This window comes from Myotis yumanensis, unplaced genomic scaffold (assembly GCF_028538775.1).
Source record: "Myotis yumanensis isolate MYYU_CA2020_CCGP unplaced genomic scaffold, mMyoYum1.0.hap1 SCAF_66, whole genome shotgun sequence".
In the NCBI taxonomy this organism is placed as follows: Eukaryota; Metazoa; Chordata; class Mammalia; order Chiroptera; family Vespertilionidae; genus Myotis; species Myotis yumanensis.
In genome coordinates this window covers 41,515-68,373 of record NW_027223817.1, presented here as the reverse complement: position 1 = coordinate 68,373, position 26,859 = coordinate 41,515, and the positions used below count along the sequence as shown (strand labels likewise).

Here is a 26,859-nt window from a genome sequence, read left to right as displayed (position 1 = left end):
TGTTTTGTTGATGGTTTCTTTTGCTGTGTAGAAGCTTTTTATTTTGATGTAGTCTTATTTGTTTTATCTTTAGTTTCCAATGCCCTAGGAGCTGTATCAGTGAAGAAATTGCTTCGGCGTATGTATGAGATTTTGTTGCGTTTGGATTCCTCTAATATTTTTATGGTTTCCCATCTTACATTTAAGTCCTTTATTCATTTTGAGTTTATTTTTGTGTATGGTGTAAGTTGGTGGTCTAGTTTCATCTTTTTGCATGTATCTGTCCAATTTTCCCAACACCATTTATTGAAGAGACTGTCTTGACTCCATTGTATGTTCTTGTCTCCTTTGTCAAATATTAATTGAGCATATTGGTTCTGGTCGATTTCTGGGTTCTCTATTCTATTCCATTGATCTATATGTCTGTTCTTGTGCCAGTACCAGGCAGTTTTGAAAACAGTGGCTTTGTAATACAGTTTGATATCTGGTATTGAGATCCCACCTACTTTGTTCTTCTTTCTCAAGATCGCTGTAGCTATTCGGGGTCTTTTTTTATTCCAGATGAATTTTTGGAGAGTTCATTCTAGGTCTGTGAAATATGCCCATTGGTATTTTAATGGGTAGTGCGTTGAATTTATAGATTGCTTTGGGTAGTATGGACATTTTGATGATGTTGATTCTACCAATCCATGAACATGGTATGTTCTTCCATCTGTTTATGCCTTCCTCTATCTCTTTTTTCAATGTCCTGTAGTTTTCCGCATATAAGTCTGTTACCTCCTTAGTTAAGTTTATTCCTAGGTATCTTAATTTTTTTGATGATATGGTAAATGGGATTGCTTTTTTAGTCTCTCTTTCTGTAATTCACTATTGGTGTATAGAAATGCCATACATTTCTTGGTATTAATTTTGTATCCTGCTACATTGCTGAATTCATTTATTAAGTCTAATAGTTTTTTGATGGAGTCTTTTGGGTTTTCTATGTACAATATCATGTCATCTGAGAATAAGGACAGTTTTATTTCTTCTTTTTCAATTTGGATGCCTTTTATTTCTTCTTCTTGTCTAATTGCAATGGCTAGTACTTCCAGTACTATGTCAAACAGGAATGGTGAGAGTGGGCATTCCTGTCTTGTTCCTGTTCTTAAGGGAAATGGTTTTAGTTTTTGCCCATTGAGTATGATGTTGGCTGTGGGCTTGTCATCTATGGCTTTTATTATGTTGAGGTATGATCCTTCTATTCCCACGTTGCTGAGAGTTTTTATCAAAAATGGGTGTTGGATTTTGTCAAATGTTTTTTCTGCATCAATTGAAATGACTATGTGGTCTTTTTCTCTCAATTTGTTTATGTGATGTATCACGTTTATTGATTTGCGGATATTGTACCATCCTTGCACCCCTGGGGTAAATCCTACTTGGTCATAGTGTATGATCTTTCTGATGTACTGCTGGATCCGATTTGCTAGGATTTTGTTGAGGATTTTGGCATCTATGTTCATGAGGGATATTGGCCTGTAATTCTCTTTCATTGTGTTGTCTTTATCTGGTTTTGGTGTTAGGGTGATGCTGGCTTCATAGAATGAGCTTGGAAGTGTTCCTTCCTCTTGAATTTTTTGGAATAGTCTGAGGAGGATAGGTTTTAGTTCTTCCTTGAATGTTTGGTAAAACTCCCCTGTGAAGCAGTCTGGCCCTGGGCTTTTGTTTGCTGGAAGCTTTTTGATGACTGCTTCAATTTCTTCCATAGCTATTGGTCTATTGAGATTTTTAGATTCTTCCTGATTGAGTTTTGGAAGGTTGTATTTTTCTAGGAATATGTCCATTTCCTCCAGGTTGTCTAGTTTGTTGGAGTAGAGTTGTTCATAATATTTTTTAACAATAATTTGTATTTCTGTGGGGTCTGTTGTTATTTCACCTCTATCATTTCTGATTTTGTTTATTTGGGTCCTCTCTCTTTGCTTCTTGGTGAGCCTGGCTAGAGGTTCATCAAACTTGTTTATCCTTTCAAAGAACCAGCTCTTGGTTTCATTGATCTTATGTGTTGTTTTTTTGGTCTCTAGGTCATTTATTTCTGCTCTGATCTTTATTATCTCCTTCCTTCTGCTCACTCTGGGCTTTTCTTGTTGCTCTCTTTCTAATTCTTTGAGTTGTAGAGTTAGATGATTTACTACCATTTTTTCTTGTTTTTTGAGGTAGGCCTGTAGAGCTATAAACTTCCCTCTGAGGACTGCTTTCATTGTGTCCCGTAGGTTTTGGATTGTTGTGTTTTCATTGTCATTAGTTTCCAGGATGTTTTTAATTTCTTCTTTGATCTCATTGGTAACTTGAGTGTTTTTGACAATTTTAAATAATTATCCGCCTGCGCTGCAGAGAAATTTGTTTTGGAATCCTGCTGGCTACGCCAATTATCCCAATTATGCCCCAATTAATTAGTTATCTGTCTAGATTTAGTGGGACATATGCAGATGACCAGGGGTCAACAATAACGGCCTATCCCTGGTACTTCAAACCTAGACAGTTGAGCCAAACCAGAACACATGAACACACAAGACAGAATTAGTATGCAATCACACAGGGTTTATTTACTTATTCCTAGTGGGTCCTAGGCTCCAGCAAAGGCCACCAGGCAATGCACACCGAAAGACGGACGACGAAGATGGAGACAGACAGGTGGCCACAGTTGGGTCAGGCTCATACAGCACAGCAATCAGTCAGGGGCTCGTCTCACGGAGTGAAAGTCCACGGAGTCTCATGTGGAGTCCACCTCTCATCAGGCAGGAAACGTTCACTGAAGAAAAATATGGTGCTTATATAGCCAGTAGTAAACAACTTGTGTCTTATCAGTGTGGGCCAGACGGTGTGTCTTATGCTAGGAGCAGGGTGTTTACACTTTAAGGGCTTAGGACATTCACATGAAGATAGTGGGGCATTCACCACATTTTGGAAGTTACAGAGTATTGGGGTCTTCACACAGCTAACATTTCACACATTAATTATTTCCACACCTTAGAGGGGCTTTCTTATGACCATAACATATTATAACACTAAGGAACAGTGCAGCTCAGTCAACAGGACAGCAGCCCAGTGAATAGCTGTGGCAGGAAACAATGAACTGCACATAAGTCTACTTCACATTGGAGCTTTTTCATAAAAATCATACTATGGTAAAACAAGGTATAAAGAATGACGTTTTCTTAATTCTATCACAAACCTGGCTTCACAATGCACACAGATGTCTAACAAACACTTGGCCATCTTTAAGGATACAGTATCCTAATGGTCTCCTCATTTCTACCTCCCTGTGGAACAAGGGACCATGTGGACTCAGGAGATGGTGGACTTAATACAAAATGAAGGTGATGTTGACCCAACTCAACGAGCACCTACTCACATGAGTTTTCCTTTCATCGAATGGTTAATCCCGTCCATAGGATTGGGTGAGTGTGGAATAACTTCACTTGATTATACTCCTAAATGCAGACTCAGAATGCTGACTATCAAATAGCCTCCCAAAACTCTAGACATTCACACAAGTATATCAATATACTTGTGACTGTCTTTTTAAAAAACTGTATCTGGCCCATGCTGTTCTCCAGCCATCTCTTCTAATGGAGTCACTGTTCATATGGAAGGAAGTTAAATGTTGATCCTCTAATTAGACATTAATTGTACTCCACAAGGAGGAGCCTAAGTGATTTTCTGGTCAACAGGTTGGGATTTGGGTTCTTATTTATTTGGTTTGCTGTTTGTTATGGTTAGACATTGTTCAAGCCAGAACATTAATTCGTCGGTTGGACACATCCTCGTGGGTCAGACCACAGAGCTGCCTGACATTGTCCAGTTGGCCCTCAGGTGGTGAAGTGAAAGCAGCATATTGTGAAGCACAGCGAACAATAGTGGGAAATGATTAGAATCATTTTACAGGCTTGGAACAAGCTAATGCGATGCCCTCACCACGGACCCTGAAAACACACCTTCCCTTCTAACTGCTGCCTCCGTCTTTCCTGGTGAAAAACTGTCAGGTAAAGAGCAACAGGAGTTCTGAGTGACACTCTGGTCTTCAATCTACTTCCTCGGAAAGCTCTTCACTTATTAAAGGAAAACCCTTCACTTCTTCCCAACAACCGCGTGCACGCGGCTCTGAGCCTTTCACCTCCCAACACCCACATCCGGGATCCTCATCCGAAAGACGGACAGACGGACGGATGGATGGATGGATGGACAGACGGAGCTTGTGGACACTAACCAGCGCGCAGCGGCCTCACGGGCTATTTCTCTCCCCCCTCTCCCCGCAGATAATCTATGTGGCAAGAAACCCCAAGGACAACCTGGTGTCTTACTATCATTTCCACAGGATGAATAAAGCGCTTCTGGCCCCTGGGACCTGGGAGGAGTATTTTGAGAGCTTTCTGACTGGGAAAGGTATGAGCATTCAGCTCTGAACCCCTTTCTAAGCCTCCAACACCATCAAAAGGGTCATTTCCTGAGGACTCATGGGACCTGCCTTCTTGGATGTGAGGGGATCACCACCTGACACTGGGAGCTCTCTCCTTGGTGGAGTGTCAGCTGGTGAGTGGGACTCACCCTGTTCCCCTTCCCATTCGCCTGGCCCTGTTCCCATCCCATTCCCCTGTCCCTGTCCCTGTCCCCATCCCATTCCCCTGGCCCTGTCCCCATCCCATTCCCCTGGCCCTGTCCCCCGTCCCATTCCCCTGTCCCCTATCCCATTCCCCTGGCCCTATCCCATTCCACTGGCCCTGTTCCCCATCCCATTCCCCTGTCCCCATCCCATTCCCCTGTCCCTGTCCCCATCCCATTCCCCTGGCCCTGCTCCCTGTCCCATTCCCCTGGCCTCCATCCTATTTCCCTGGCCCCATCCCCACCTTGTCTTGCAGTGTGCTGGGGCTCTGGGAAGCCAGAGACCAACACCACATCCTCTACCTCTTCTAAGAGGACCTGAAGATGGTGAGGGGCGGCACGTTCCTATTTGACCATGAAATATTACATCATAGCGTAGCGGCTGCATCAGGGAACAGGGAACAGAGAACGGCTGCATTTCACTGGCGACAGCTGTCCCTGTGCGCAATGCACTGGGCTGTCCTGGCTCCTGCATCGCTTCTCCCGCAGCCCCCGGCTGCTGGTCCCTCGCCTCGCCTTCCAGCACATGTATTTTAAATTCTGCTTAGGAGGGAAACGTTTTTATAACACATTTTTTCCATTGAGGAACATCAATTTCAAGAAACAGTTTAAGAAATGATGGTATAATGGGAAAATACTAATGATTTAGAGTCAGAATTATTGAATTCAAATTCTAGCTTTACTGCCAGATATAAAATATTGAGAGTGAAAAAACACAGAATCGTTTTCTATGTTTTGAATCGAGATAATTGAGGTGTAATATAGTGTTAGTTTCAGGTATACAACAGGATGACTTGATATTTGTACACCTTGCAAAATGAGCACCACAATAAGTCTACTTAACATCTGCACCAAATATAGTTATAATTATTCCTTATAGTGCAGCTCCTCTCAGGTATGCAACGCAGTATTATTAACCACAGTTGCCTGCTACACATACACTCCAGGACTGACTGAGCGGACAGCTGGGCGTCTGTACCTCTGACCCCTCACCCACTCCGCGCAGCCCCGTCCTGCCCCTGCACCCCCAGTCTGTTCCCCACGTCTATGAGTTCTTCTTTTGTTTTAAATTGCACTTTATGGTTTTTCAAAATAAATAACTTATTACATTTCTAATATTCTAATACACAGGCAGTCTAACCTCAGAGTCCCTAAACCCTTTTACATGTTCTGTGGTCTTATTCTGGAATATTCCCTGAACGTAGTCACACAAAGCTTAGTTTTCCGCACTCTTGCTGATTCCTACTCTGTAGGCCAATTAAATTAAGCACTTTCTGTTGTCATTAATCTTCACCCAAGTGTATGTTTTTTCCCATTGGCTTTCTGAGAGGGTGGGAGGGAGGGGGAGAGAGAGAAACATAGATGTGAGAGACACATGGATTAGCTGCTTTCCCCACGTGGCTTGACTGGGGCCGGGGATCCAGCCTGCAATTGAGGTACGTGCCCCTGAGCAGAATTGAACCTGTGGCCCTTCAGATCACAGGCAGGGGCTCTAACCACTGAGCCCCCAGCCTGGGCAAATTAAACATCCAACCTTTTAAAGCAGAAGCTCATCATAAAGCAAAAGATACAGTCTTGGGGTAAACTCCTCCACTTGCCCTCCCCCCACTCCTTCTAGAAACAGGTACGTCCCACGGCCACAATCTCCCAGGGCTCTGCCTCCCTCTGACGAGAGAACACTGCTCCCTAGGCACTGAGACACCTACGCACCGGTCAGACGGGCTGGGCCTGGAGTCGTCAGCCATGAGCGCCTCTCAGTCGCCTCCTGAGTGCAACAGGTCCTCTCCATCCTCTGCCGCACAGCACTGTCTGGGCGCGTTTCTGTCAAAGTCAGAGCCAGCAGCAGCCTCCCCCGTCAGGCCTCCATCGCCTGCCCCGTGCCTCTGTGGTATCTTCATTCTCATCACCAGGCTACAGACTCTCCCTGCTGCACACGTGGCCGACCAAGACCCTCCAGGAACGGCCCGAGCAGGACATTTGGAAATAAATTTAGGGCAGCATTCCCACACACTGCATCATACTCAGTGGTGCTTCCATCTCAGAACAGGAAAAGCTTAATAATTATGGTCAATTTTTCTTTTTCTTTTTTTAAAAATTTTTTAAAAAGTGGTTTCAGAGAGGAAGGGAGAAGGAGAGAGAGAGAAACATCAATGATGAGAGAGAATCATTGATTGGCTGCCTCCTGCATGCCCCCAACTGGGGATCGAGCCCGCAACCTGGCCATATGCCCTTGACTGGAATCAAACCTGGGCCCTTCAGTCCTCAGGCTAACACTGTATCCATTGAGCCAAACCGGCTAGGGCATGGTTAATTTTTTAAAAAATAAATCTTTATTCTTCAGATTATTACAGATGTCCATCTTTTTTCTGCCCATAGCTCCCCTCCACTTGGTTCCCACCCGACCCAATGCCCTTACCTCCAGCCACTGTCCTCACCCATAGGTGTAAGATTTTTGTCCAATCTCTTCCCGCACCTCCCACACCCCCTTCCCCCTGAGAATTGTCAGTCCACTCCCTTCCTATGCCCCTGCTTCTATTATATTCACCAGTTTACTCTGTTCATCAGGTTTTTTATTCACTTAATTTTTAGATTCACTTGTTGATAGATATGTATTTTTTTAAATTTTGTTTTATTGCTTAAAGTATTACAAAGAGTATTACATAGGTCTCCTCCCCCCACCCCCCCCTTGAGAGTCCCCTGGTCTCCCCTACCCCCCAGTGTCTTGTGTCCATTGGTTATGCTTATATGCATGCATACAAGTCCTTCGGTTGATCTCTTACCCCCCCCCCCAGATATGTATTTGTTGTTTATAATTTTTATCTTTACCTTTTTCTTCTTCCTCTTCTTAAAGAATACCCTTCAGCATTTTATAAATCCTGGTTTGGTGGTGATGAACTTCTTTAGCTTTTTCTTGTCTGTGAAGCTCTTTATCTGACCTTCAATTCTACGTGATAGCTTTGCTGGGTAGAGTAATCTTGGTTGTAGGTCCTTCCTATTCATCACTTTGAATATTTCTTGCCACTCCCTTCTGGTCTGCATGGTTTCTGTTGAGAAATCAGCTGACAGTCACATGGGTACTCCCTTGTAGGTACCTAACTGTTTTTCTCTTGCTGCTTTTAAGATTCTCTCTTTGTCTTTTGCCCTTGGCATTTTAATTATGATGTGTCTTGGTGTGGTCCTCTTTGAATTCCTCTAAATTGGAGTTCTCTTTGCTTCCTGGACTTGTAAGTCTATTTCTTTCATCAGGTAGGGGAAGTTTTCTGTTATTATTTCTTCTAATAGGCTTTCAATATCTTTTTTAAAAAATATATACTTTATTGATTTTTTACAGAGAGGGAGGGAGAGGAATAGAGAGTTAGAAACATCGATGAGAGAGAAACATCGATCAGCTGCCTCCTGCACACCCCCCACTGGGGATGTGCCCACAACCAAGGTATATGTCCTTGACCGGAATCAAACCTGGGACCATTGAGTCCGCAGGCTGACGCTCTATCCACTGAGCCAAATCGGTCAGGGCAAGCTTTCAATATTTTGCTCTCTCTCTTCTTCTGGCACTCCCATAATTTGGATGTTAGTATGTTTGAAGTTGTCCCAGAGGCTCCGTACACTATCTTCATATTTTTGGATTCTTTTTTCTTTTCTGGATGGGTGTTTTTTGCTTCCTCGTATTTCAAATCTTTGACTTGATTCTTGCGACCCTCTAGTCTGCTGTTGGATCTCTGTATAATATTCTTTATTTCAGTCAGTGTATGCTTAATTTCTGACTGGTCCTTTTCCATTTTTTTTTTGGCATTCTCATTAAGATCCTTAAAGGTCTCACTAAGTTCCTCCTCGGAAGTTTGTAGAAGATTCTTGAGTAACCTTATAACTGTGGTTTTGAACTCAAAATCCAGTAATTTGCTTTCCTCCATTTCTTTAATTTGTGACATGTTTGTCTCCGCATTTTAGTTGCTTCCCTGTGTTGATAGTGGCTTTGTGTGGTAGGTGTCGTATTGGGCCCAGTGGCTCAGCCTCCCCAATCACCTGAGGTGGACACCCTTAGTGCACCCCTTTGTGGGCTGGGTGCACAGTCTTGTTGTAGTTAAGCCTTGATTGCTGTTGGTATGCCTGGGAGGAAATGACCTCCAGGCCAATTGACTGCAAGGACCCACTGTGTCTATAGTGGAAGAACTGCTGTGCTGGAGACACCCTTATGGGGCAGGACTTGCTTCAATGGGTCTTTGGTGCTCACTGAGTCTGCCTCTTGAGTGTGTCACTTATGGTATCTGACCACTGGGTACACACACTGCCTCCTGGATCTCCAAGGAGGTGCAAATTCAACCAATGTGTGAGTCCACCTAGCAGGAGCTACCGTGAGATCTGCAGATTTCTCCTCTTTGTTTGGGGTTTGGAAATTTTGGAGCTCTCTGACCCAGCTGCAGTTTGTTAGGTTAGGCTGCAAAAGGACAGGCAATTCATTTGCATCGCTGCACACAGCTTGGGTGGGGTTATAAATTGGGTGGGGCGGGGTCTCAGAGAATCACCAGGGTGGATCAAACAGCGATGCCTGTCGGTCAGCCATCTCCAGGTCCCCACGTCGCCGAGTCCCCGAGTCCCGTGCCCCCACAGTAACAATGATCCCTGTGAGCAGTTCTGCAATAAAGCCACCCTCGCTTTCCGACCTGATGCCAGACCCTCCAGTTTCTCCCCGTAGGAGTCTGGGTCCCCAGAGTCTCGCCGGAAATGAGCTCAGTGCAGTCCGGAGCTTATATCTCTCTTCCAGTTGAAAAAAACCGCATACCCAGGTGCATCCTGGTTTGCGCGCCTCCGTACCTCTGCTCTTGGCGCCTCCGCACCTCCTACCCAGCCTCAGTGTGCTTTTTTCTTTTCTTCTAGTTGTAGAACTTCCACTCAGCCAGCTTTCCCGTGATTCTGGATGATAGCCCTTTTGTCTTTTAGTTGTAGTTTTAATGTGGTTATGGGGGGCAGCAGGTACAGGTATATACCTTATGCTGCCATCTTGGTTGTCTATGGTTAATTTTTAAAAATCTGTGTCACTGTATTAAAATGAGTCATTTCTGGAAAGTTGAGCATTTGGGAGGCAGTATTGTTTTTTATTTTATGTTATTTATCACCATTATTAATTTAATGCAATATTTTTTAAACTGTTTTATATCAAATCTTCACTTTTCTTTTCACTCTGATCACAGAACCCAAAGCATGAAATCTGGAAGCTGGGAGAATTTATTGGGAAAAAGCTGGATGACAGCATCCTGGGTAAAATTGTCCATCACACTTCGTTTGATGCTATGAAGCAAAATCCCATGGCGAACTACTCGGCAGTCCCCTCGGAGGTCATGGACTGCTCGGTGTCTCCGATCATGAGGAAAGGTGATTCTCTCTGTGCGTCACGACCTTGAAAGAACTGCCGAGGACCCCAGAGCCTGTGGGGAGGTTTCTGTGGATAAGACAAGGTCCATAATAAATGATACTGGGGAAGGAGTATTTAAGAGACCACAGACGAAATGAAACCAATGTGTAGCCACAACTAGAGAGTACGGTTTAGTGCCTAAACCCACCGCCTTATCTCACTCCCCTCCAGAGTTCTCAATAATAAGGTGGAAATACACTTAGGTCCGATGGAGCAAAGCATCCATGATATAGATGGCTCTGTGCTATCTGACATGCAAGAGGACGGGGAAAGACAGGAGAGCCCCCAGGCCTGCGGTTTTAACGTGGTGTCCCCCCCTTTTACCCCCGCCATAATGTGGCTCAGGGGCAGCAGGCTCTCCTGGCCTCACAATCAGACAGATGTCCTCTTCCCTTCAGATGGAAAGGGATGGGCTGGCAGGAAGAATGCCGAGCCCAGCCCTGCCCTCCTGCAGGGTGAGTGGACACCGCATACAAGAGCAGGACAGAGGGCACACAGTCCTCCAGTAGCTCTGACTTCCACGTCTTTTCAGGGGCAGTTGGAGACTGGAAGAATCACTTCACTGTGGCTCAGAACGAGAGGTTTGACTAAGACTACCAGCGGAGAATGGCTGGGACAAGTCTAATTTTCCACTTCCAGTTCTAGAGAGAGAAAGTGTTCAGTTTATTACCCAACTCACTGGGCAGCAACCCATAGCAGCTTCCTTCCCAGACCACACAGCATTGGGCCCAGGTTCTCAGACCAGTTGTTTGTCATGTTAGCTTTTGTTCACTCGACAAAGAAAAGATTAGAGTTAGCAGTGAGGGGGGAGGTGGGGAGTGGGAACTGTGGGGAGAAGGTTCAATAAACTACTAGTTACAAACATGGCATTGGTACTAATGATCATTCTGCTAAAGCTTACGATCATGTGCTTGTTAACATTAACAATGCTCCAGTCCTCACATAAAAACACACTCGAGTTTTCAGATTAAGTCTTGGTTAAAGGTAGCATCTTTTTATTGATTGATTTTAGAAGGTGGGGGGTTGAGATAAACATCAATTTGCTGTTCTACTTATGTATCCATTGGTCGCTTCTTGCATGTGCCCTGACTGGGGATCAAACCTGCAACCTCTGCGTAATGAAGACACTCCTTCTCTCTTCCCTGCACATGGGCAGCATGCCCAGCCCCCGCGCCTCCTGCTCCTGAAGAGACTCCTGTCCCTCTGACTCCTCTACACTTGGTATAATATGCCTTTTTATTAATATTAAAGCATATTGTGCTGTCGCTGGTCTGTCTATGTTGTCTTTCCTGTGCTTGTTTAAACTTCCTCTGTGTATTTTTCTCCAAGATAGGGACGACATACCTCATTGCACACTAAACAGCATGCACCCTGCACAGAAATAAGGAACTGGAAGAACATACACTCAAGAAAATTCTAAAAAGCTAACTGTTTATATCCTAAGGAGCCCTAAAATGGCTCCTCTGTAGCTAGCTGTGCAGCACCACGGGAGTAACCACGCACGGCTGTGTGATCAGCATTTACACTCCAGCTCCTCACTCTCACCAGCCAGGTTTCCAGGGCTCAAGAGCATGTAACTGGGCCTATCATTTGGACAGCGCGTTTTTAAAATATATACTTTATTGATTTTTTTACAGAGAGGAAGGAGAGGGGATAGAGAGTTAGAAACATCGATGAGCGAGAGAAACATCGATCAGCTGCCTCCTGCACACCCCCTACCGAGGATGTGCCCACAACCAAGGTACATGCCCCCTTGACTGGAATCAAACCTGGGACCCTTCAGTCTGCAGGTCGACGCTCTATCCACTGAGCCAACTGGTTAGGGCCACCATTTCTTCTTTTCAGTAGGGTCAAGTTTCTAAGCTTTCTAAATCTCCATTTTCTGGTTAATGAAAAGAAAATAGGATTCCACTGAGTCTCCTATCTACTTACTCCAAGACTTCCATGAGGATCAAAAGAGATGAGGCATGGGAAAACACTTCACAGATATTTGGTTGAAGTGTGAAAAGTTTCCATCTGTGTTCCTGGAACTCCAAGGAGGCTAGTCACTAGGGACAGGAAGCTGGGCGTTGCTACCTGACATCATTACTTGGCGGCCACAGCCACCGTTTCCAGGATGGGCTAAGCTATGGGCTGCATTTTGCGCCACGGGGTCTTGGCAGCGTCCACTGTGATTTGGTGGGGTGTCGCTCTGGGGTGGTGGTGGGCCCTGTGTCCCACTTGGGGGAAGCCACGCATTGCTTTCTGGGTGCCAGGTACATGGTGTCATTTCTCTGTGCACGTCACGGCAGCTCCTGCATTGAGCATCTGCCCCCTGGTGGTCAGTGTGGGTCATATTGACTGGTTGGAAGGTGGGAAGGACACTTAGCATATTAGCCTTTTATATAGATAGACTAGAGGCCCGGTGCATGAATTTGTGCATGGGTGGGGTCCCTCGGCCTGGCTGGCGATTGAAGTCCTGGGGTGGGGGGGACCTGCTGGCCAGTGGCAGCAACCCCGGAAAGTTGGCCAGCCGGCCCTCCAATCATGGCCTATGGGGGGCGGTGCCGGCCGGCAGGGGTGGGTGCGGGAAGTTGTCTGTGGGAGCGCACTGACCACCAGAGGGCAGCTCCTGCATTGAGCATCTGGCCCCTGGTGATCAGTGCGCGTCATAGCGACTGGTCGACCAGTCATTCCAGTCATTCGGTTGTAACGGTCACTTAGCTTTTATATATATAGACTAGAGGTCTGGTGCACAAGAATTTGTGCACTCGGGGGAGGGGGTGTCCCGCAGCCTGGCCTGCGCCCATTCACAGTCCAGGACCCCTTGGGGGAGGTCCACCTGTCAACTTAGGCCCACTCCCCAGGGGATCAGGCCTAAGCTTGCAGTCAGACATCCTTCTGGCAGCCAGGGAGCCCTTGGGGGATGTCCAACTAAAGGCTTAGGCCCTCAAGGGATCGGGTCTAAATCGTTAGTTGGACATTCTTAGTGCTGCCACAAAGGTGGGAGAGGCTCCTGCCACTACCACTGCGCTGGCCAGCCATGAGCCAGCTTCTGGCTGAGTGGCACTCCCCATATGGAAGTGCACTGACCACCAGGGGGCAGCTCCTGCATTGAGCATCTGCCCCCTGGTGGCCAGTGCGCATCATAGCAACCGGCCATTCTGCCGTTCAGTCAATGTGCATATTAGCCTTTTATTATTATATAGGATGTCCCTATTTCCCCCTTTTTGCCCCCTCTACCCAGCTCTTGTCCCCCACTTCTCTCTGGCCATCACCATACTGTTGTCTGTGTCCATGGGTTGTGCATATATTTTCTTTGGCTAATCCCTTCTTTAAATTCACTTCTTTAAATTTTTATTTTCAGATAAGTGCTTATAACTGCCCTATTATATATTTTCTATTATATCATTTAGAATTAAGATATTTTTTAATTGAACCCTTGTGAATTTTAGCACAATTTAATAAATTATGCTAGAACCAATTAGGAGATTTTTCATGTAATGCAGATACATTTCAATTAATATTTTATTAATTTTTAATTTTTTAATATTTTAATTTGAAATAATCGCATACATGTAAAAAAAACCTATAAAATACTGCAGCATATTATATGTACCCTTCACCCAATTTCTTAGGTGTTAATAATTTAAACATAACCATTATACAACTAACAAAATTTGGAATATATTTTTCTTATAATCTCTTTAATGTTACTTAATCCATTTACTTTGTTTTTGTTAATCTTCACCCAAGGATATTTTTCCATTGAATTTTAGAGAGAGTGAAGGGGAAGGGAGAGACACATTGATTGGTTGCCTCCTGCATATGCTCTGATAGGGACTGGGGATCCAGCCAGCAACTAAGGTACATGCCCTTGACTGGAATCGAACCTGGGACCCTTCAGTCCATGGGCTAATGCTCTATCCACTGAGCAAAACAGGCTGCAGCTTAATTCATTTACTTTTAATCTATATGTGTCTTTATATTTAAAGTGAGTTTTTTTTTAATTCACCCTCATAATCTGTCTTTTAATTGGTGCATTTATGCCACTGACTTTCAGAGTGCTTACTGATAGAGTTACTACCATATCGGGCAGCTTCTGGGGCTGGCCTGCTCTGGATGGCGGTGCGCTGTCCCGCCCTGCCTGCAGTATGCAAATTAGCCGCCATTTTTGTTGGTGGTTAATTTGCATAGTGTGCCGATTAGCCAATGGAAGGCATAGGGAAGGTGTGGTTGATTACCATGTTTGTCTATTATTAGATAGGATTATTGGATTATTTCCCAGATGAAGGACTGTAACCCTCCTTTCACCCCCTGTGTGTCCCAGGTGCTCCCTGGAAATGCGGCCTTATGGCCTGGACTGGGCCGGCTGCACTTCCTCCCGGGTCTGCAGCAAAGGCCCAGGCCTGGTGGGTGGGAGTCATTGAGGCGCCTGCTAATTACAAACAACTCAACAGTGTTTCCGGAGCTCCTGGTTGAAGTTTTCAAACTCCTGGAGGGAGGGAGGGGGAAAGAGAGGGAGGGAGGGGGAAGGAGAGGGAGGGAGGGGGAGGGAGGGAAGGAGGAAGACGGAGGGAGGGGGAAGGAGGCAGGGGAAAGGAGACGGAGGGAGGAGAAGGGAGAGAGGGGGAAGGAGAGGGAGGGAGGGAGGAAGACGGAGGGAGTGGGAGGCTCTGGATATGGAACTTTGATATTTAGATGTTTGAATGTGAAAAAGTTGATTCTCATTGTTCTCATCATGATGTCACCGCAAACACGGAGTTGTCTCAGACATGTTATGTCTGATACATGTGATTGATGGTTAAGGCTGCGCTCGCTGCCAGCAGCCCTATAACTCTGGCAAACCTCTCATGTGTTCCCTGTTATGCCCAGAGTTCGGGGTCCCCAATAATTCACCACCAGGGAGCCTCTTCCGATGCAAAAGCAAAGAGTCGTTTATTCAAACCCAGGTTTGGCTCCCGGTCTCTGTCCGACTCAGCGGTGAAAGGAGAGAGCGTGTCCCGGGAGAACAAAGGTTATATAGGGCAAGTTATTTAGGTGGGCTTTAGGGGTGACGTGAGTTACAGAGATTGGTCATTTAGGTCAGAAGGGTTAGGGAGTGAGGTGACCAACACATTCTGAAGGTTAGAGCCGTCCTCCTCTACAGCCTTATTAGGACCTGAGCTGCATTTCTGGAGCTTCATTGGTCCATTCAGGTAGTGATTGGGGGAGTTAGGACAATACCAGCATTCTTGCAGTCACTCTCAGAAAAGCGGGGGGGCTTGGGCTGAGGGCCCAGCCTTTGCAAGACAAGATAGAGGAGAGGGAGGAGAGTGTGTCTCTGCTCTGTCCTTGAAAAGGGAGGAGGGCATGTTCCTGCTTTGTTCTTTCATTCCCCTCAGGCTGTCCCAGGGCCTTGAGCCAGGACCCTGGGCAGACCTCCACACCTGGGAGCATGTCCACAGCAAACCCACCAGCAGCAGCACAGACGTGGGGAAGGCGGGGCACCGTGGGGGGAGGGGGCCCTGTGGGGTGAGTGCTTGGGTCCAATCCCAGCAGGTCCAGGGGTCCCCAAAGGTGTGGACGGAGTCGGCGAAGAAGGAATGACATGGAGACTGGGTTCAGTTCATCAGCATAGCGAGGTTCTCCCTCCAGGATCTCCAGCCAAGTTTTGTCCAGCGAAGTTCTGGCTAGGATGTCCAGCGAAGTTCTGGTTAGGTTCTCCAGCCAGGTTCTGTCTTGGATCTCCAGCCAGGTTCTGTCTAGGTTCTCCAGCCAAGTTCTAGCCAGGTTCGGTCGTCAGGTTCTGTCCAGGTCCTCCTGCCATGTTCTGCCTCTAGGTTCTCTAGCCAAGTTCTGTAGCCATGTTCTGTCCAGGATCTTTTGCCATGTTCTCTTGCTATGTTCTGTCTCTAGGTTCTGTCTCTAGGTTCTTCAGCCAGGTTCTCTCGCTAGGTTCTGTGTTCTGTTGTCTTGTTACATCTGTATTTATACCAGTTGATTTTAATCCTTTCAACTTCCATTCCAAAGGTTAGGGTGTTTCTTATCTCCATTCCAGGGAGTAAAGATTATGTAGCTTAAGCGTGATTGTTCGTAGTTAAAGTGATTAACTACCCGCCTGGCACTTAGTTAAGGGGTTTTATTCCCTCCCTAACTTCAGGGAAAAATCCTTAGCTGGGGAAACAACCTTTCTTGGAGAGGTGACCTTGGTTAAAACACATAGCGCCAAGAAGGGGAGCAAACATATTAAGAACAGTATGCCATATACGCCAGGTCCCTTGAAACATATGTTGTGCAGATGTTTTTTCTCTGCAGCGACTGTGTCAAGCAGCAAGGATGGACCAGCTCCCGGCAGGTGAGAGCTGTGGACCGAGGGCAGGTGCCCCTGTGCAGCCCCCGAGGGACATCCAGGGCAGTGCCTGCCACTTTCCCAGGGAGCCTGCCCGGGAGGCCAGGGGCCGGGGCTGGTGCGGGCGAGGGCTGCACCCCAGGGAGCAGGGCCGGGGAGCCTGCGATCGGAAAGGAGAGGCCGCTGCTTGGACGCAGGCCTGTCCTGCAGTAGCGGGGTTGGGGGGGTAGAGGGCGGCGGGGGGGCCTGCTGCCAGCAGCCACTTCCAGGCTCTGTGGCCACTGCAGTGCGATGGCCAAAGGCAGACCTCCGCCGGGGCCTTGTGTGCCGGGGAGGGGGCGGCCCGCGGGGCTCCCCTGCTCACACCTGGTGTGTCCCTGCCCGTGCAGGGCGAGCATCCCTCCCGGCGACCCGCCTCCGCCCGGTCCCACCGCCCAGACCCCATCTCCCTCCAGGTCCCGGGCGCCCAGGAAAAGCGCATCAGACCCACAGACGCTCAGCTGAAGCGCTAAACACTGGGAACCCCGGAGGCAGAGCAGTGCTCTGGCAGCAGAGGGCACGGCCCCCCGCAGGACCACGTGACAGCGGGGGGGGGGGGGCGAGCTGAGGGGGGCTGGGGAAAGACGGCTTAGGAGGGGCGGGGTGAGGAGGGGCCCCAGGCGGAGGGACAGGGGCGATGGCAGGAGCGGCTCAGAGCAGAGGAGAGGGAGTGGCAGGGGCCACACCCCGTGCGCGGCCTGTGCAGCAGCAGAGAACCCGGGACAGGCCCGCAATCCACGCAGGACGGCGCCTCGGCCTTGCTCCTCCCTCTGCTCTCTCTCGCCCTCCCTCCTAGTCACGCTTTTTATTTGTTGTTTAATGTCCGGCTGCGGGGCTTGGGGAGACTCTATCAGTGGTTCTCAACCTCCCTAATGCCGGGGCCCTTTAATACAGTGACCCCCAACCATAAAATTATTTTTGTTGCTACTTCATCACTGTAATGTTGCTACTGTTATGAATCCTAATGTAAATATCTGATCTGCTGTATGTGTTTTCTGATGGTCGTGACCCACAGGTTGAGAACCGCTGCGTGGATGCAGACCTTCATAGGCATGGGGGGGGGGGGGGCTGCCTTCGAGTGAACCCTCACCCCCACCCACAGTCCCACTGGCTGCCTCCCAAGGCGCCAGTCCCAACTGAGGCCAGGAAGGCAAGCCCGCACCCCCTTCCTGCAGCTGCCCCCCCAGGGCAGGGCCCCTCTGAGCCGAGACTCCTGGTCAAGGCGGGAGGCTCCCCCCGAGTCGCTATTCAGTCCGTGGTGGGGCGGGAATCTTGTCCCCAGACCTGAGTCCTGCCCTGCCCACCCCTGCTCTCCAGGTCCTGGCTGTGGGGGACCCTGTGGTCAGGTGACCCTGCCTTTCCTTCCTGTGGGACATCCGTTGGCCCTGTCTTAACCGTGGCTGTAGTTTTCCACAACCTTTCACAGGGGGACACGGTCATAGACTAAGAGGTGTGCCAGGGAGTCCCCCACGTTCGGGATACAGTCCTGCCTGCCCCACTGCGGAGCAGCAGCCCGACCCCCACCCGAGACCTGTTGTTCCAGCCAATAGCGCCATCCTCCCCGTCAGAGCGGCTCAGCGGTGCCAGGAGCCCCACTAGCCAGGGGCCCAATTCCACGGCCGGTTCATTGCAACGCAGGACCATGTGACTCGTCCCCACGGGGACAGGGAGGTCATGGCCGTGCGACTCGTCCCCATAGGGACAGGGAGGTCATGGCCGTGTGACTCGTCCCCATAGGGACAGGGAGGTCATGGCCGTGCGACTCGTCCCCACGGGGACAGGCAGGTCATGGCCGTGCGACTCGTCCCCACGGGGACAGGTGAGTCCGGCACCTCCACGCCTGCAGAGGCCGCTGCAGAGACATAAAGAAGGAGGTACTTGCGGTTTGGGCAGGAGAGTGATGGGCGCTCCCCCGGACCTGTGCATCCCGGCAATGCAGGAGCGGCCCCGCATCCTGGCTGCTGGCTTGTGGTCAGCACTCCATCCTGGAGGCAGCACCGGCTTCCCGCCTCCCAGCTGCACGCGGCTGAGCGGCGAGGATGCAGGCGCTGGTCTAGGGAGCCCGCTGTTTCTCTGATGAAGCCGGGACTCCATGGCTTGAGCCCCTGGGGCAGCGCCCTCGCCGGGAAGCGAGCTGTCTGTGTGCAGCGCTGAGGAGCCCCCTGGGAGCTCTGAGCGGTGGTGCTGGTACCTGAGCTGTGGGCAGGGCGGCCCCCAGTCCAGAATCAGTGCCTGTCCCTGGGAGGAGTGGCTGCCCCTTCAAGACAGTGAGTGTCGGCTGCGTTCAGTCTCCACGGTGACCCACGGCTCCCTCGCAGGTGGAAGGGCCATCCTCGGGGTCAGCTGACCTCAGTGTGGCTCTCCACCCTGGGAGGGAAGACCATGATTAAGCCCGTGCACAGCTGCCACTGTGCTAGGGGCAGGGACCATGGGGGAGAAAAATTGCTAATTATCTCTCTAGAAAAGCAATATGTTATGATTAAACCCAGCCAGGTGTGACCTTGCTCATAAATTTTATGTAAACTTTTTACCCTGCCAGTACCAGGAACGGCTAATGAACCGCTTTGCAGTTTGTTTTTCCTTTTTTAAAAAAATACTTTGAAGTATTTACAGATAAAAGGTCTTGCTGTACTCTCCTACGGCACTGCAAGCTGTGAGGCTCTTACCGGAGGGACACAGGTGGTAGTCAGCTGGCCAGCTTAATAGAGGCTCTTAAAATTTAAATTCTGAGTCGGTGGTCTATCTCGCTGAGCTAACCCATAACACCACCATGTCCCCATGGCCCCTGTGCAGCCCCAGGGAGGGAGACGGAAGGGAGGGTCCGGCCTCCCCCACAGGCGGCCTTGGTGGTGGGTGGCTGAGACTTCCTGTGCCACAGAGCCCTCTAGTGGGCGTGCCGTGCAGATGCACCCACAGCCAGGCCTGTGGCTTTTCCTGCTCTGCCAGCGGGTCCCAGGGAACCTCCCACCCCAGGAGCTCAGAAGGGTGGACAGGGGGAGGCCGCAGAGGGGAGCGGCCCATTGGAGTGTGAGGCGTGAATTCACGCAGCTCAGTGCCTTTCACTCATGCCCGGCTGGCCTTCCATTTAACACCTTCTCATTTCATCATGAAATGCACTGCTGACCTCCAATTCTCACCCTCAGGTAACAGCCACTTCGAAACGTTCATTCGGCTGCAAAGTGAGAGCACTTGCCCAGCTGTCAGTCTCCCAGGACCGAACCCCCAGGCAAACTGCTTTCCAGACCAAGCCCGTGGCTGAACCCCCAGGCAAACTGCTTTCCAGACCAGCCTGTGGTGTGGTGGGGAGGGGCTGTCCTCCTGCAGTTCTCCCGCTCACCAGGGGCTCCCACATCTCCATCAGCGTCAGCGCAGCACTGCCCTGGGCTGGCTTGGCGACAGAGCCCCGCATCAGGGCAGCTGGCCATGCAGACCATCTGTTTAAGGGCTACCTGGTTGGAGCAGCACAGCCAAACCCCAACGTGCAAAGAGACTCGCCACTCATTTAAATGTACCCTTGAGTCAGGAATCAGAAATCTTAAGTTTTTTAAAGGAATTTGTGGAAATTTTATAGCATTTAACAAGGTGCCTGGAGCTGAAGACACATATTATTCCTCTCCCTGACCATGTTAAGGTGCCATGACATCGTGAATTGGTTGTCGGGTTCCCAGGGAGGGAGGGGCTGCGGGCTCCCCCAGGGGCTGGGGCTGGGCTCCTCCTGGGAAGCTGCCGGCAGAGGCTGGCCCTTAGGAGGCAGGTCGGTCTCCTCTTCCAGTTGCCATGAGAGCCCGAGGTTGGTGATGTCACCTGCACTCCGCGCCTGGAAGAGTGTTGGAAGATTTGTTTTCTTTCTTCAAGGCCTGATCTTCCCCTTCCTTCTAGGGATCTTAAAATGAAGGCCCCAGAACGTCATTGTCTTCAAAAGTGGGTGATGGCGTTTCTCATAGAAACAGCTGACTTGGGGAGGCCCCTGCAGACCGGCTTGGGAGACTTGCTTTCCCTCTGCCGCTCAGACTGGGCTGGGAACGGTCTGAGGGAGCATCAGCCCCCTCCAGGAGGGAACGCCCTGAAGTCGCCAGAGGCCGCCTCTGTCCCAGGGCCAGCGCTGCCCGCGGTTCCCAGGAGGCCGAGGCTGCGCCCACAACCGGCCCAGCGCCAAGTGTGGCGATGTGACAGGTCACCTGGGCTTTTGTAAAAAAGAAAAAGCAGGAACAAAGCCTTTGGTGTTTATAATTATGTGTCAGATCTCATGTATCTCAGAAATAGTCATTGCTGGGAACCCTATTTCTTGCAACTCTTTTTAAATGAACATTTTCTTAAAAAATAAACACCAGCTGTTGGGATGGCAAACATCTGTTTTCCTCACTATACTTTAAGGAGCTGTAAACTTTTCACTATTTATTCTCAGAAAACTATATAAAAAGGCATATGGCACTTTCAAAAATATTGTAAACAAATCAATGGAAAAATGCTAACTAAGCTTGATAGGAAAAAAATCTTAGTATTTATCCTATTTAGAAGAAATAGGCAATGACTTTTACAAAACAAACACTGTCTTTATTAAAGCAATAAATGAAAGATGTCAATTTACTGCCATTTTGGGTTAATACTTTTCCAGTTAGAATAATTTTTCTGTCTGACAGTGGAAATCAGCTAATCTCATTCCTGCAAAAGGCTCCCTTAAATGTTGTCTTGGGAACAAACACACAGACAAGCTGACCTCCGCCAACCAGTAAAAAACACACCAAGATGTTTTTCTGACCAGAATCCTCTCCCATTTATCACTTCTTATCAAGTCAACCTCAGAGAAATTAGGGGAAATGTTAGTCCCTAATGCAGGGTGTCCCCAAAAGATGCCCACACACTGACCAGCCGAGAGCTCAGTTCTGAAAGGACACATGTGTTCACAGACGCTGCATCTATAGTCACTCAGGCCCTGACTGGTTTGGCTAGGTGGATAGAGCGTCGGCCTGCGTACTGAAGGGTCCCGGGTTTGATTCTGGTCAAGGGCATATATACCTTGGTTGTGGGCACATCCCCAGTAGGGAGTGTGCAGGAGGCAGCTGATCGATGTTTCTCTCTCATCGATGTTTCTCTCTCATCGATGTTTCTAACCCTCTATCCCTTTCCCTTACTCTCTGTAAAAAATCAATAAAACATATTTATAGTCACTCAGTGTGTGCGTGCGCTTCCGGGACGCCCTGCATTGTGCTGGATGATGTAGTGTTTAGTGCTGGTGTGAACCTTACAGATATGAACCAAGGAGGGCCCGGCGTGCCTTCGCACGGTACTGTACAATTTACTTTTGCCGTAATTCAAAGAATGGCAGGCAATGCGACCGTCTTATCTGTCAGAGCGTCTGTCGGTGAATATGTGATTTTCTCCGCAGTGAGAGCCCGCGCTGTGACAGATGCTGCTCCGTGTCCCTTCTAGGCAGAGAGGGAGCTTTGTGAGACTGTCGCTGGGGGTGGGGGCTGTCCCTGGGGCCTGGGCCCAAGGGGTTGGAGGAGGCCTGGTCGGTGCTGCCGCTGGACACCGGGTCCGGGGGCTTTGCTTCCTAGACTGTCCGGGGTCGGTGACACTGCAGTGACCTGAGGAGGGGACACGGAGGCCGAGCAGGTCTCCTAAGAGCTGCACACACGGCTCCAGAGGAGAGACTGTGCTGGGACGTGGGGCGGGCGCCCAGGGTGAAGGGTGGGTGGTGCCCAGGCAGAGGGAGCCTGTGTCTCCGCCCCTGGAACTCCTGGGTGTGGAAACTGCCTCAGAATCTCGCCTCCAGGCTGGACCAAGGACCTTTGTGTGAGCTCAGCACCAGCTCAGGTGCTGGACTCGGCTCATGAGCCCGGCCCCCCAGCCCCTGCCGGCGCTGATAGTCCTGCCAACGACACTCGACACTCGATGTGAAGAGAGAGACCAGCTGGGACCATACACCCTGAAGGCGCCGTCTCCTCTAGAGAGAGAGAGAGAGCACCTCTGTCCTCAACTCGTGCGGGACTCAGCCCCCGGCCTGCAGGCGCCTGCGGGTTAGTGATCTGATCGGGCGGCTCTCCCACAGGATTCACGGGAACCCCCGCTGTGCCGCCGGGGACCTGGGATGGGACTGAGGTGAGGCAACTGGGGCCTAAGCACTGAGGCATCTGATTCCTCGGCAGAGAAGCCTGTGCCAGGGAAAGGGCAGGCGTGTGCCAGGAGCCCGTCCTCCGGGGCGGGGGTGGAGGGGGACTGGGGGGTGAGGGGAGGGGTTAACAGCAAGAGCCCGGGGCCCTTTCTCCAGTGACTGGGCAGAAGCGTCCAGAAGGGAGCGGGAGGCGCCGGCAGACGAGTGCCCCCCCCACCCCCCCGCCATGAGACCTGGTTAGTCTCACTCGGGGGCGCAGACACCCCCAGCGGCCCCCCCCCCCCATCGGGCACCTCAGAACAGTCCACTGGACAGACAGGCCCCTCCCGAGAAAGGGAAAGGGGCGCAGGAGCGCCCTAAAGGGCTTGTCCGTATCCTCCGCCTGCAGCGCCCGCTCTCTTGTGATCACCGCCCCCCGCGCCCGTGCTGCTCAGTGTGACGCGGAGGCGCTGTGGCCTCGCCAGGACCCTGTTCCCACGGACGCGCTGTGGTCCTGCTCGCAGACCAGCTGCCGCGTGGACACCGCCTTTGGACAGCGGCTTTCACCAGGCGCTCTCCTGCTGCCAATTCCCACCCAGAGGGACCGCCCGCCCTCTGCGCCCCCAGGACGCCCCGCGGGGGACCCGTTCGCGCCCCCAGGACGCCCCTGGCTCCCAGACTCCTCACCCCGCGCTCCAGGACGCCCCGGCTCCCGGACGCCCCGCCCCGCGCCCCCAGGACGCCCCTGGCTCCCGGACGCCCCGCCCCGCGCCCCCAGGACGTCCCTGGCTCCCGGACGCCCCGCCCCGCGCCCCCAGGATGCCCCTGGCTCCCGGACTCCCCGCCCCGCGCCCCCAGGACGCCCCAGGCTCTCGAACCCCCCTGCCCGCGCGGGCCGCAGCCTCGCGGCCTGTTTCCTCCGCCCCTGAGGGCGCGCCTGCTCCGGGAGCCCCAGGCCTCCCTCCGGGCCGCTGACCCTCTTCGCTCCCAGATTCTTCAGGACTTTGTTCCAGGAAATCACCGCGTCAGCCTCCCGGACGCCCTGCCGGAGACTGCTGCTGGGGCCAACACTCACGATCCCCCAGAGCCGCGGCAGCAGCGGGAGCAGCTCCCAGGCCCTGTGGCTTGATGGGTTTTCTATCCCAAAGTAACTTCCATGGCAGCCACGTCCTGGGCGCTGCTGACCCATCACATGCGGGCAGGTGTCGTGGTGACTCGGAATGAAGCCGCTGCGGAAGTTTGCGCAGGTTGTTGTGTGGATGTGAACTTTACAGCAGCTGGTGCGCTAGTGAGGAGCGTGACTTCTGGGTCAGAGGGCTCGGTCCCAGCCCCAGGGCCAAGCTCCCAGCCCCCCTGGAGCTCGGGCGTCTGGGCAGAGGCTTCCTCCCTCTGCTTTCTGGAGGCAGCGTCCCCCTGTCGGCCCACCTGGCAGAGCAGGAGAAGGCGGTTCCTGATGATGCAGTCCGCGCGGAGGAGACTAGACGGGAGAGTGAAAGGAAGCACAGGGGGGACACAGGCACCCACAGGAGAGGGCAGCAGCCCGGAAGGTGGTCCGTCACAGGGGAGAACAGTTTTAACAATCTCGCCCTCCGACCCAGAAGTCACGCTCCTCACTAGCGCACCAGCTGCTGTGAAGCTCACGTCCACACAACCTGCGCGAACGTCTGCAGCGGCTTCATTCCGAATCACCAAGACACCTGCCCGCAGGTGATGGATCAGCAGAGCGTGGGCGTGGCTGCCATGGAACGTTCTTCTGGGATAGAAAACCCATCAAGCCACAAAAAACATGGATACTAAGTGAAATAGGCCAGTCTAAAAAGTCTGTACATTATTCTCATCAATTACGTGGCAACATGGAGAAGGCAGAACTATGGAAATGTTACAGCGGTCAGTGTTGCCCAAGGGTGGAGGGTGGGAGGGCTGAGTACGCAGTGCACACGGGGATTTAGGGCAGCAAACTGCTCTGAAGGAGACAGCACTGGTGGAGATGGGACCCTCCCCGGGGTCTGCAGGGCGTGGGGGTTCCCTGCCGGTGAGATGGCAGCCTGATCACAGTAGCTGCCTGGCCAACAGCAACAGGCATCCCGGCCTCAAGGTGTTAGGACCTAGGGGAGAGCCCAGCCGGCCTAACTCAGTGGTTGAGCATTGACCTATGAATCGGGAAGTCAGGGTTTGATGTCGGGTCAGGGTACATGCCTGTTGCGGGCTCGATTCCCAGTGTGGGGCGTTCAGGAGGCAGCTGATAGTGATTTTCTCTCATTGTTAATGTTTCTCTCTCCCTCTCCCTTCCTCTTTGAAATCAATACAAAATGTATTAAAAAGGAACCAGGGGTGAGATTCAAGAAGACTGCAGGGTACCCTGAGGCTGCTGCCCTCACTCCCAGCCAGGACCTGCATTTACAACTAAAACATTGTGCAGGCAACTTTAAAAGCAAAGCAGCAGGATACAAAGTTAACATCCACACATTGATGGCATTTTTATCTCCCAGGAATAAACTCTCAGAAAGAGAAACCAGTAGAACAATTTCATTTACCATGGCAACAGCAAAATGATGCCTAGGAATAAAGTGAACCCAGGAGGTAAAAGGCCTGGAGACTAGAACATTGAAAAAGAGACAGTGAAAGATACAAACAAGTGGAAGCATACACCTAGTTCACGTTTGGAAGAATCAACTTCATTAAAATGTCCGTACTACCCAAGGCAATCTACAGATTCAGTGCAATTCCTATTAAAATACCATTGCATATTCCACAGATCTAGAAAAAATATTCCTAAAACTTATATGGAACTGGAAAAGACCTTGAATAGCTGCAGCAATCTTGAGAAAGAACAAAACTGAAGTGATCACAATACCTGATAGCAAACTATATTACAAAGCCACTGTAATCAAAACAGCCTGGCCGAAACCGGTTTGGCTCAATGGATAGAGCGTCAGCCTGCGGACTGAAAGATCCCAGGTTCGATTCCGGTCAAGGGCATGTACCTGGGTTGCGGTCACATCCCCAGTAGGAGATGTGCAGGAGGCAGCTGGTCGATGTTTCTCTCTCATCGATGTTTCTAACTCTCTATCTCTCTCCCTTCCTCTCTGTAAAAAATCAATAAAATATATTAAAAAAAACAACAACAACAACAGCCTGGTACTGGCACCAGAACAGGCATATAGAACAATGGAACACAGCAGAGACCACAGAATTCAATCGAAGTCATTACGGTCAATTAATATTTGACAAAGAAGCCAAGAGCATACAATGGAGTCAAGACAGTCTCTTCAATAAATGGTGTTGGGAAAATTGGACATGCAAAAAAATGAAACTAGACCACCAACTAACACCATACACAAAAATAAACTCAAAATGGATAAAAGACTTAAATGTAAGTCACAAAACCATAAAAATCCAGAAGAAAATATAGGCAGTGATATCTCAGACATCACATGCAACAGAATTTTTGCCGATACATCTCCTAGGGCAGTGGTCAGCAAACTCATTAGTCAACAGAGCCACATATCAACAGTACAACGATTGAAATTTCTTTTGAGAGCCAAATTTTTTAAACTATATAGGTAGGTACATTGTTGTTAACTTAATTAGGGCACTCCTAAGCTGGCCTTTGCTAAAAACGTCCTCTTCCAACTCTCCCATCCACACTCTTCTATCTGAAACAAGTATACAAGGCGAGTGTGGATGGGAACGTTGGAAGGGGTCGACCTCAGCGAAAGTACCTCAATCAGATTGAGGACGTTTTTAGCAAAGGCCAGCTTAGGAGTGCCCTAATTAAATTAATAACAATGTACCTACCCCACAGACTCCGTCCCAGCCCCTCCCCCCAACGGCACCGCGTTCCCTGTCCTTTTAGTCTGAACCCCCGCTCTCCCCGCACCCCACTCCCATGGGACACCCCCTTCCAGAGCTCAGGCCTGATGGGCCGGGGCAGAGGGGGCAGGAAGAGCAGGGGGGGCAGGAGGGGCAGGTGGGCGGGGGGGGCAGGAGGGGGCAGTCGGGCTGCGGTGCTGCTGGGGGTTCCTTCCTCTGTGCTCTCCGGGGCCTGGGGCACTGCATCCAGTGCAATGGCTGCGCGGCCGCTGTAAGGACCAAGGAGCCAGCGCTGAGCTCAGGGGAGCTCCTGAAAGGACAGAACAGGACTGATAGCTGTGTCCTTAATCCCTCTTCCAAGAAAAAGCCACAGAATGTATCAGTTACTCAGCCTGCCCTTATCTCGGCCAATGGGAAAGTGGGGAAAACTAGCCCAAGGCCAAGAGTATGCTAGCCACCCCCCTGTCTTTGTGTAACCAGACCCTAGCTGCACCCTGCCCTTGCATCACTAGCCCCCCCCCTCCGCCCTCACTCAACCAACTGGAATCGACCAAATCAGTGGTCAGAGTGTGCCCCCAC

The 26,859-nt window shown here is 50.4% G+C and overlaps 1 pseudogene; it reads left to right on the top strand.

Moving 5' to 3' along the window:
- The window catches only part of LOC139001021 (sulfotransferase 1C4-like), a 31,671-nt pseudogene extending 20,430 nt beyond the window's left edge, over window positions 1–11,241 (top strand).
- Window positions 11,242–26,859: the final 15,618 nt, after the last annotated feature.